Raw genomic sequence first — 11,091 nt, 5'->3', positions numbered from 1 at the left:
AAAATAATGTAAATGGTGTTTTTAAATCAAATTTTGTACAAAATTCATGATATCCTAGCAAGGTTCCGTCCGTATTGTAAAAATCAAAAACAAACTGAATACCCTTTTTTAACCATGATCTATAACAGACACTTTTGCTGTTTATACATATATCTTGATTATACCATACTGGACTTAAAACAGATGTCAGATTATCAATGCATAGCCTTAAGTCTGATAAAGCTGAGAAAACATCAATCCAAAAAGCATTCTTGACATCTTTCTTAAACTTTCTATAAAAATCTACACCATATATAGCTAGATAACTTATATCTGGAATTAAATCCTTTATTAAATGCTTCCATTGTGAACTACAGGAATTATCAAAATATCTGCGAATCCATGTGATTTTTAAACTTTTACAAAAAGAGTCAAGACATGTCATTCTCATGCCGCTGTATTCAAAACTTTGGCATATAATGTTTTTAGCTACCCTTGCTGTTTTGTTATTCCATATATAATTAAACAATAAGTTCTCAATTTCTTTGAGTTTTTCTTTAGAAGGGCTTGGTAGCGTCATCAATAAATGACTGAATTTGGGAATAAGCAAAGTCTTTACTACTGTTATGCGGCCTGCAGTAGTTAAAATCCTTCTTGACCATGATGATATTAATTTCTTAACTAATTCAATTTTTGGCAAAAAATTTAAATCAAACATAGTATTTGTATCTAAGTCTATGCAATATGTAACACCTAAGACTGTAAATGGTTCCTGTGACCACATTAGGTTTTTGTATTTTTCATATAAATTATTGCCAGTTTAAGCAGTAGATCCAATCTTTATACATTGTGTTTTATCATAGTTTGGTTTCAATCCAGAAAATTTGGAATACTGGTTGACTAAAGATAAAGTTGACCTGATGGAGTCCTCTGACCCATCCATGAATAAGACAGTATCATCAGCATATTGTAATAATTTGTATTCCTTATCTTCAATAACAATTCCCTTAATTAGATTATTATTTCTAAACATTATACCCATTATTTCTGCGCAAAGTAAGAACAAGTATGGTGAAATCGGGTCCCCTTGTCTACAACCTCGTCCCATATGAAAAAAATCAGAAAAAATACCATTTTGAATAACACATAATTTAGGCTCTTTAAACAAAATCTTTATCCACTTTATAAAATTTTCACCAAAATTAAAAAAATGCAATACTTTGTAAATAAATTTCCAAGAGATAGAATCAAATGCTTTTTCAAAATTGACCAGAAGAATAAGACCAGGATTATTATATTCCTTACAATAGTGCATAATGTCATACAATAATCTAGAGTTTTCTCCTATGTATCTACCAGCAAGAAAGCCCTTTTGATTTTCGTGAATTATTTTCGTTAAAGTTGGTTTCATTCGATTCGCCAAGACACTAGAAAGCAGTTTATATGTAACATTCAATAAGGTGATTGGTCGCCAGTTTTTTAGAGATTCCCTTGGCTTATTGCCTTTTGGGAGAATATATATAATTCCTAGCTTTTGATTATAAGATAACTGTCCCATTTCATAACTATAATTAAAAGATTTGAGAATATAAGAATCAATATCCCTCCAAAAGAATTTAAAAAATTCTGCAGTAAAGCCATCTGTTCCAGGTATTTTGTCATTCTTAAAATTTTTGAGGGCTTGAAGCACCTCTTGTTTTGTAATTTCTGCATCTAAAATTTCTTTTATTTTATTATTTATTTTAGGGACCTCTACTTTTTGTAGTAAATCTTTTAGGTTTACATCATCAATATCTTGATCTTTATTTGCATACAGTTGTTTATAAAACTTTTTTACTTCTTGTAATATTTCTTCTTGTTTATTTATATGTTTACCCTCGATATCCAATTTGCTAATATTTTTGTTAACATAATTTCGTTTTTCTAAAGCACAAAAATATTTTGTAGGTTTTTCTCCATCTTCTATCCACGTACAATGACTTCTTAGCAAAAGCCCCTTTAGTTCATATTTTCTTATTTCTTCCAGATCTCTCTCAAGGTCGTTTATCATATCTAAATATAGTGGCAAATGGTTATCAGAATACATATCATGTAAAATTTTTAAATTATTACTAATATTTACTTTATGTTCTCTCCTTTCTCGTGTTAATTTTGACGACATTTGTATTGCCATATCCCTTATTTTCATCAATAAAACATCTAAAAATAAGTTGTCTGGAATTTCCAGTGTTGATTCATTAATACGGTATTCATTATCAGTTTCTTTAATAATTTTTTTAACATTTGTTACAAAGTCTTTATTCTTGAGTAGTGAATTATTAAAACGCCAGAATCCCTTCCCCTTTTTAAAGTCATTTATAGTGATGTCTAATTCAATAATAGAATGGTCAGTCCTATAACCGGGTAGTATGTGTAAATTATCAATAATTGATAGGAGTTCCTCTGACACAAGGAAAAAGTCAAGTCGAGCTTGCTTTACAGGATTTTTTCTACTCCATGTATATTTTCTAACATTTGGGTTTTTGATTCTCCAGGGATCTACTAGATTGAACTTTGATTTTAGTTTTTCTATTTCAATTTTATTTTTTGGATTATTTTCTCTTAGATAATTAAAACAATCTAATTGGTAATCTTGCACAACATTCCAATCCCCACACATAATTATAAAGTCGGTATCAAAAAAGTCATTTATTTTATCACTCAACTCAGAATAAAAATTAGGAGTATCCCTATTGGGCCCGTATAAATTGACTAGCGTAATTGAGTACTTGTTATCTATCATTATATTTGATATAATGAAATTTCCTTCATTATTGCTAAAAACTTTTAAAATATTTATTTCATTTGTGTTATTAAATAAGGTTAATGTTCCTCTTGCATCCGATTTACCCGGGCTTATCAGCATCTCATTACCCCATTGAGCATAAACTGAGTTTTTATCTAATTCTGTACAGTGAGTGTCTTGTAAACAATAGATGGATGATTTATGACTTCTCAAATAGTTAAGAACATCTTTTCTTTTCATGGGATCATGTAACCCTCTGCAGTTTACAGAAGCTATTTTACACTTAGTCATTGATAAATTGTAAACTGTATTGCAAGTAAGCACCTATGCATGATACATTCACTCAACCCTTTCACACATGCGTCAAAAAAGACAAATACTTCCTGTATGGTAATGTAACAAAACATGTCATGAAAAACTATATAATGTACAGATTTGGGTCTCGCTAGTTTAAAGTATGTTATGAAATTCGCAGGTATGATAAGGCAACTCACAGCGATCAAATTCCTCTGATCGATATGACGTCACAATAAGCAGCATGATGTCATATTTTACTCAGAAACATGTCGATTTTAACTTTATCTCTGGTTTATATTATAAAAATTACAGACATAAAATATCACTAGAAACTCTTCTAACTGAATATATCTTCGATTTCTCTCTATTACGTATAATTATCATTGATGACGTCACAAGCATGTTTAAAAGAGAAGATCATGTCGGGAGACAAATTATCGGAATGCAGTGTAAACAATGCCGGATTAGGACTTATTTAATATAGATACCTAAGATTTAGATGAGTGTCAGTTCGAATATAATCAGGATAATACAGGCATGGATATTTTGTTTAATCAGCGAGTGTTATAAGGTAAGCGGATCGACATTTATATGGCTTGACCAGCCTTTCCTCTGTCAGTGTGTACAAAAAATGGCAAAAGTGTAACACTACCCTGGATATTAGGAAAGATGATTTTGGTAAATATCAACGGTATATGACCTAAACTACAAGAAAAGTGCTGCTAGAATCCTGTGCTTTGTTGTTTTAAACGAAAAATACGTAGTATTTTCAATGAAATTTTAGAAGTTGAGAGGGTTTCCGATAAATATTTACAATATTTTTTTTTATGCGATGTACAATAGGATTCTAGCAGTAATACTAATAAACATGAACTAATTTCCAATCGAATTATTGTAGAAAACATACAAATGAACTTCGGGGTAGTGTTACACTTTTTGATTTTTTGTTAAGGTAAAAAAGTGATCTATTTTTAACTGTCACGTGATACCATGGCACGGTAGATTGAAAGATTGAGTCGATTCCGAAGTAGAAAAATAATATCTTAGTGAACTCTTTCACTTGGTATTAATATCCAGCGCCGTTTTCATAAAAATAAACATTATTTAAATTGATCATAATTTTGACGGTCATTAAACTATGAGTTGCCTTAACCTACCCGCGTTCTAATTAAGATAGTAAACCTTATCTTAAATACATTGAAATGAGAAAACCATGTAATTACTTATATAAACTTATACACAGGGGGACAGAAAAAAACCCCCCAAAAAACCAAATGTAAGTCCCCATGCGTCGTTACTACATATCAAAGGGTATGTCACCTTTATTTTAAACATACTTCAGGGCACAGAAAAAAATAATAACAAGTGTAAGTCCCTATGTTTAGTTACATTATACTACATATCAAAGAGAATACCTGTAAATCTTAGTTTAATAACCAATACCTTGGGACTTGTAAACTGTGTAATTGCTTAAATATAAACTCATACACGGGGGACAGAAAAAAATACAAGTTGAAGTCCCTATGCGTCATTACTACATATCAAAATGTATACCTGTAACCATTATTTTAAACAATCATACTTCGGGGCACAGGAAAAAACAAATGTAAGTCCCTATGTCTTGTTTCATATTACATATCACATCCATGAACACCGGAATATTACATCTGTAAATTCATACTTTGAGGCACAGGACAAAGAGTATACATCGTTATAATGAATAACGCACTTGCAAAAGATTTCTTCTCTTAAATTATTTGGTATTCTCTACTCACATCCATGAACACCGCAATATTACATCACAAAATTATCACGTTTTTCGTAACTAAACAGAAGCCTTGTATGTGAGCCATTCTTTTCCATCTCTTGGACGATATTCCAGAATAACATCATCTTTTGTTTCACGGATTCTGGTCTTCCTTCCTTATGTCTATATTATTAGCAATTTATCATTTGAAGGAAAGGGGTGGCTTGACCCCCCCCCCCCCACCTTTCATCTACATCATTACCAGAGCAGATAGTCTAAATTACTCCTCATATAAACTAATAACTTATTCGTCCGAACAAATAGCTTATTCGTCCGAACAAATCCTAATTCGTCCGAACAAATACGTAATTCGTCCGAACAAATCCTAATTTGCCCGAACAAATCCTAATTTGCCCGAACAAATAGCTAATTCGTCCGAACAAATCCTAATTCGTCCGGACAAATAATTTATTCGTCCGAACAAATAACTTATTCGTCCGAACAAATACGTAATTCGTCCGAACAAATCGTAATTCGTCCGACAAATAACTTATTCGTCCGAACAAATCCTAATTCGTCCGAACAAATCCTAATTCGTCCGAACAAATAACTTATTCGTCCGAACAAATAAGAATTATTTATTTTTTCATCTGGCCCTTCCACGCCGCCGTATAATTGTTACAAAAACTTTTTATCTATTTCGACAACTGTTTTATAAACGTTATAAATTCCGCACAGCATTAATCCTGGACCTCTACAACAGTTTAGCGAGTTTCCCTAGATTCAGATTCTAGAGATGAAGAAGACGATATAAACTAGATTCAACATGTTATATTCTTTCCGACCGCAGTGGAGACAGAAGAAGTTCAGCTTCCCCTCATGTCAGCGTCCAGTGTACGGAAAGTGCGGAAATGTGCATCCCAACGTTTTATGTTTCGCGTTCAACCAGAAGTGTTACCGATGTCACAGAATTGGACATTATTCCCGAATGTGTTTTACAAAGATGAAGAAACCAACAAAATGTGTTAAAAAGGAAGCAGTTGCGGGTCGTAAAAAGACGCAAGACATGAAACGACTGTGCAAATATCTTGAAAACAAACGTTCTTTGAGAGAATTGCCGTTTAATTCAATTCGTAACAATCAATTTCATTCTTTGTTTGATACCTCAAGTATCCTACGAACTGAGCTACACAGCATTAAGGTTAGGCTACGCATGTCTAGTCAACTAACGAAGAGTATGGCTGAAAATCTACCAAGTGCTGAGTCTGAGAACGCAAGACTTCAAAATGAAAATACGGATTTGAAAACGAAGCTCCAAGAAAACTCGAAACGTTCTGACATTGATATGTTTTGTCGATGGTTTTATTACTTCTCTACACAGAAGCCTGTTTTACTATTTTCCCAAAACCAGACTGAGTAACACTAATTCAAGTTATAAAACGTAAAATTTTCTCCTCAAAAAGCTTAATTACCGTTGGTAAAGCCATATCAGAGATGGTGTAATTGTAGTCAGTAATCAGTTGTAATCGATGACAGGTTGCCGAGTAATCATGAGTAATCAGTAATCATCCATTATTATGATTACAAGTAATCGTAATTTAATCTATTACTTCGAAAATGGCCTGTAATCATGATTGATAGCAAAGGTAAAAATAACATGCCTCAAATCATAATTCATTAGAGCTATTGTGGGGAATATGGTTGAGCCTAAGATATGGTTTTAGTAATGGATATGAAATATGTGTTTTTGCATAAGATAATACAGCTGTGTTTTAAGTGAGCTGGGGATCTGTAAAAACAACAGTGATATATCAAAGCATGCGTAGTGAACCATTGTGTTAATTGTTGTAAAACATATACCAATTCTTAGTGTAAGTTCAACCCATGTCAACACAGCCAATTATAAGTAAGCGGATTTCTGTTTAATTTATATATTGTTTTAGTAGAAACACAGAGATATTTACACAACACAAAGGATGATTATTGGAAACAAAACATCTCATATGTCAATGGACACACATATACAAAAACTTCCTCAAATTGTTTATAATTAAACATTGGCATAAAAAAGATTTAAGAATAGGTAGCTTGATATCAGAATTATTATTTTTGTCAACACTTCTTTGTTCTTTTCCTTTACATTGAATATTGAAACTAAGAAAATTAAAGAGGAAAAAAACCAAATACTGGTAATGTAATTAAAAGTAATCACAAGTAATTCTGAAAACATGTAGGAAAAGTGATCAAATGTAATTGATTACTTCTAAAATTGGATGTAATTAGCTTGTAATCTATTACTTTTAAAATTCAAATTAATTGTAATTTAGTCGATTTCTTTTGAAAGTAATCGATCCTATCCATGTTACACATCAACAACAAAATTCTAAATGGATGTGCCTTGGAGTTGCCGCTAATATAGAGATACTGAACTGAATTTATGTGATTGGACACGAAGTAAATGCTTGATTGATTTGAAATGACCGATTTACGAACGAAGAAGACGAACACGCGATGCGTTAAAAGATTTTGCCTTGTACAACAGTAATTGTTGAATACATAATACATTTCGTGTATTGAACAGTGGAATGTTCTTTTTAGATAATACAAATCTACCACTGATAAAATCGAACAAAGTTCATCACGTGATGACAAAGATAAACAGGGAGTGAAAATACAACACTGCCATGTTAAAAAGTTGAATTATATAGGGAAGTTCGCAGTGTTCAAGAGGTAATAATTAAAAATTATATTGCAAATATCACATTGAATTAATTCGTTTAAAATCTACATGAGCATATACAGTTTTTAAAAGTTGGATATAAAAGGGTATTATCTTGATAATGAACTGTTGTTTACGTGTTGTCGTAAGAATTATTGTTTTAATTGTGAATACAGACTAATAAGATCACAAAAAACTAAGGAAACGATTAAATTTGATGAGCTTATCAAGAATTCTTTTTTGACAGAATATTTCATAAAACGCACCACGTTATTTCAGAACTCCCTGAAGGTAGTCTTATACTCGACACTAAATGGACCAAATCTTTTAAAGCTTAGCTTTAAATGAAAGATATACATTCCAGCAATACATATACATAGAAAAATATATATGTTTACTTCATTTGAGCATGAGGAAGGTTGGCTCATGAAATAATAGTAATGTCAATTTTCCGAAAACCACTTGGATATAAAGATGGGGACCTTATTATAGCATTGAATGACTTGTTTTTGACGTCGTCGTTTCAATAACTGCCGTCAGGTGAGCAGATAAATTGAATAACGCGCGTTAGGCGTATTATGACGTAGTACAATACACGGACTACCTTAGAAACTCACCAAGGTGACTGAATATGGACCCGGGGACTTTGGCCCACGATGTGTTACGGTATCGGATGTGTAAGACCCCGGTCCTCATTATGTGTTGTGACATTTGTTACATATCTCTGTGTAAAATCTGTGTAAGGGGAACATCTTTCTGATGAGTCCAAAGACTACAAAGAAATGACATTTGAAAAGCGAGTTTTTACTACTAAATGTCGAAAACATCCCTCAAATATGAGATATTTTTATGTGAACAATGTGATATTCCTATTTGTGCAGTGCACTTCTTAAAAAAACACACACAGAGATGATGAGTTTGTTAATCTAGAGAAAACTCTTAAAAGGCGAAAAAAAAATAGAGATTGACTTCATTATTTCCCCATGGAAGTTGTTCAGTCTTCTAAGGCTGTCATTATCACATGCCCATATTTCTACATCACTCAGACAGGAGCTATCTATTTTTGCTATCTTTAGAAAAAACAAAAACAGGTGGGAATAATGGAAATGATATTTATAATCATGTAAGGATTGCCTTAGCGCGTGTACATTAAAGACGTAAGGCTTGCAAAGACGTTAGGTTGAAAACTTGTAAAGCAAACCTTATCGTGTGTACCGGCCATTGCATACAGAAAAGTTTGTTAGCTTTTTATTTAGCATTTTACCATGTTTCAGGTTATCAAAACTTGGAAATATCTGTATAAACAAAATAACCTTGCAGTAACATTGCTCGACCTGGTCTTAAAGATTACTTAATGGGCAAAATTTTATCCATTTAAGAATGTAAAGTTATATGACTTGATTGCCTCGAAATATTGCAATTCTCTAAAGTAATTATTAAAAATAAGAAACGGTAAAAAATGATTTGAAGCTATTTCTGCTAATCAATTCCTTGATGGTAATTTAAACATGTTAAGTATTTTTAAACACTCATATTTGTTGTACTTTCTCTTGTTAAATTTGGATGTAAAAAAATCAATTTAAGCTAACATGAATTCATGAAAGGATTTGGTCGCCATATCATATAATTAAACATTGGCATAAAAAAGATTTAAGAATAGGTAGCTTGATATCAGAATTATTATTTTTGTCAACACTTCTTTGTTCTTTTCCTTTACATTGAATATTGAAACTAAGAAAATTAAAGAGGAAAAAAACCAAATACTGGTAATGTAATTAAAAGTAATCACAAGTAATTCTGAAAACATGTAGGAAAAGTGATCAAATGTAATTGATTACTTCTAAAATTGGATGTAATTAGCTTGTAATCTATTACTTTTAAAATTCAAATTAATTGTAATTTAGTCGATTTCTTTTGAAAGTAATCGATCCTATCCATGTTACACATCAACAACAAAATTCTAAATGGATGTGCCTTGGAGTTGCCGCTAATATAGAGATACTGAACTGAATTTATGTGATTGGACACGAAGTAAATGCTTGATTGATTTGAAATGACCGATTTACGAACGAAGAAGACGAACACGCGATGCGTTAAAAGATTTTGCCTTGTACAACAGTAATTGTTGAATACATAATACATTTCGTGTATTGAACAGTGGAATGTTCTTTTTAGATAATACAAATCTACCACTGATAAAATCGAACAAAGTTCATCACGTGATGACAAAGATAAACAGGGAGTGAAAATACAACACTGCCATGTTAAAAAGTTGAATTATATAGGGAAGTTCGCAGTGTTCAAGAGGTAATAATTAAAAATTATATTGCAAATATCACATTGAATTAATTCGTTTAAAATCTACATGAGCATATACAGTTTTTAAAAGTTGGATATAAAAGGGTATTATCTTGATAATGAACTGTTGTTTACGTGTTGTCGTAAGAATTATTGTTTTAATTGTGAATACAGACTAATAAGATCACAAAAAACTAAGGAAACGATTAAATTTGATGAGCTTATCAAGAATTCTTTTTTGACAGAATATTTCATAAAACGCACCACGTTATTTCAGAACTCCCTGAAGGTAGTCTTATACTCGACACTAAATGGACCAAATCTTTTAAAGCTTAGCTTTAAATGAAAGATATACATTCCAGCAATACATATACATAGAAAAATATATATGTTTACTTCATTTGAGCATGAGGAAGGTTGGCTCATGAAATAATAGTAATGTCAATTTTCCGAAAACCACTTGGATATAAAGATGGGGACCTTATTATAGCATTGAATGACTTGTTTTTGACGTCGTCGTTTCAATAACTGCCGTCAGGTGAGCAGATAAATTGAATAACGCGCGTTAGGCGTATTATGACGTAGTACAATACACGGACTACCTTAGAAACTCACCAAGGTGACTGAATATGGACCCGGGGACTTTGGCCCACGATGTGTTACGGTATCGGATGTGTAAGACCCCGGTCCTCATTATGTGTTGTGACATTTGTTACATATCTCTGTGTAAAATCTGTGTAAGGGGAACATCTTTCTGATGAGTCCAAAGACTACAAAGAAATGACATTTGAAAAGCGAGTTTTTACTACTAAATGTCGAAAACATCCCTCAAATATGAGATATTTTTATGTGAACAATGTGATATTCCTATTTGTGCAGTGCACTTCTTAAAAAAACACACACAGAGATGATGAGTTTGTTAATCTAGAGAAAACTCTTAAAAGGCGAAAAAAAAATAGAGATTGACTTCATTATTTCCCCATGGAAGTTGTTCAGTCTTCTAAGGCTGTCATTATCACATGCCCATATTTCTACATCACTCAGACAGGAGCTATCTATTTTTGCTATCTTTAGAAAAAACAAAAACAGGTGGGAATAATGGAAATGATATTTATAATCATGTAAGGATTGCCTTAGCGCGTGTACATTAAAGACGTAAGGCTTGCAAAGACGTTAGGTTGAAAACTTGTAAAGCAAACCTTATCGTGTGTACCGGCCATTGCATACAGAAAAGTTTGTTAGCTTTTTATTTAGCATTTTACCATG

The sequence above is a fragment of the Crassostrea angulata genome, chromosome 9 (assembly GCF_025612915.1).
Source record: "Crassostrea angulata isolate pt1a10 chromosome 9, ASM2561291v2, whole genome shotgun sequence".
In the NCBI taxonomy this organism is placed as follows: Eukaryota; Metazoa; Mollusca; class Bivalvia; order Ostreida; family Ostreidae; genus Magallana; species Magallana angulata.
The sequence above is the reverse complement of the archived record's forward strand: the minus strand, read 5'-3'. Positions refer to the sequence as shown.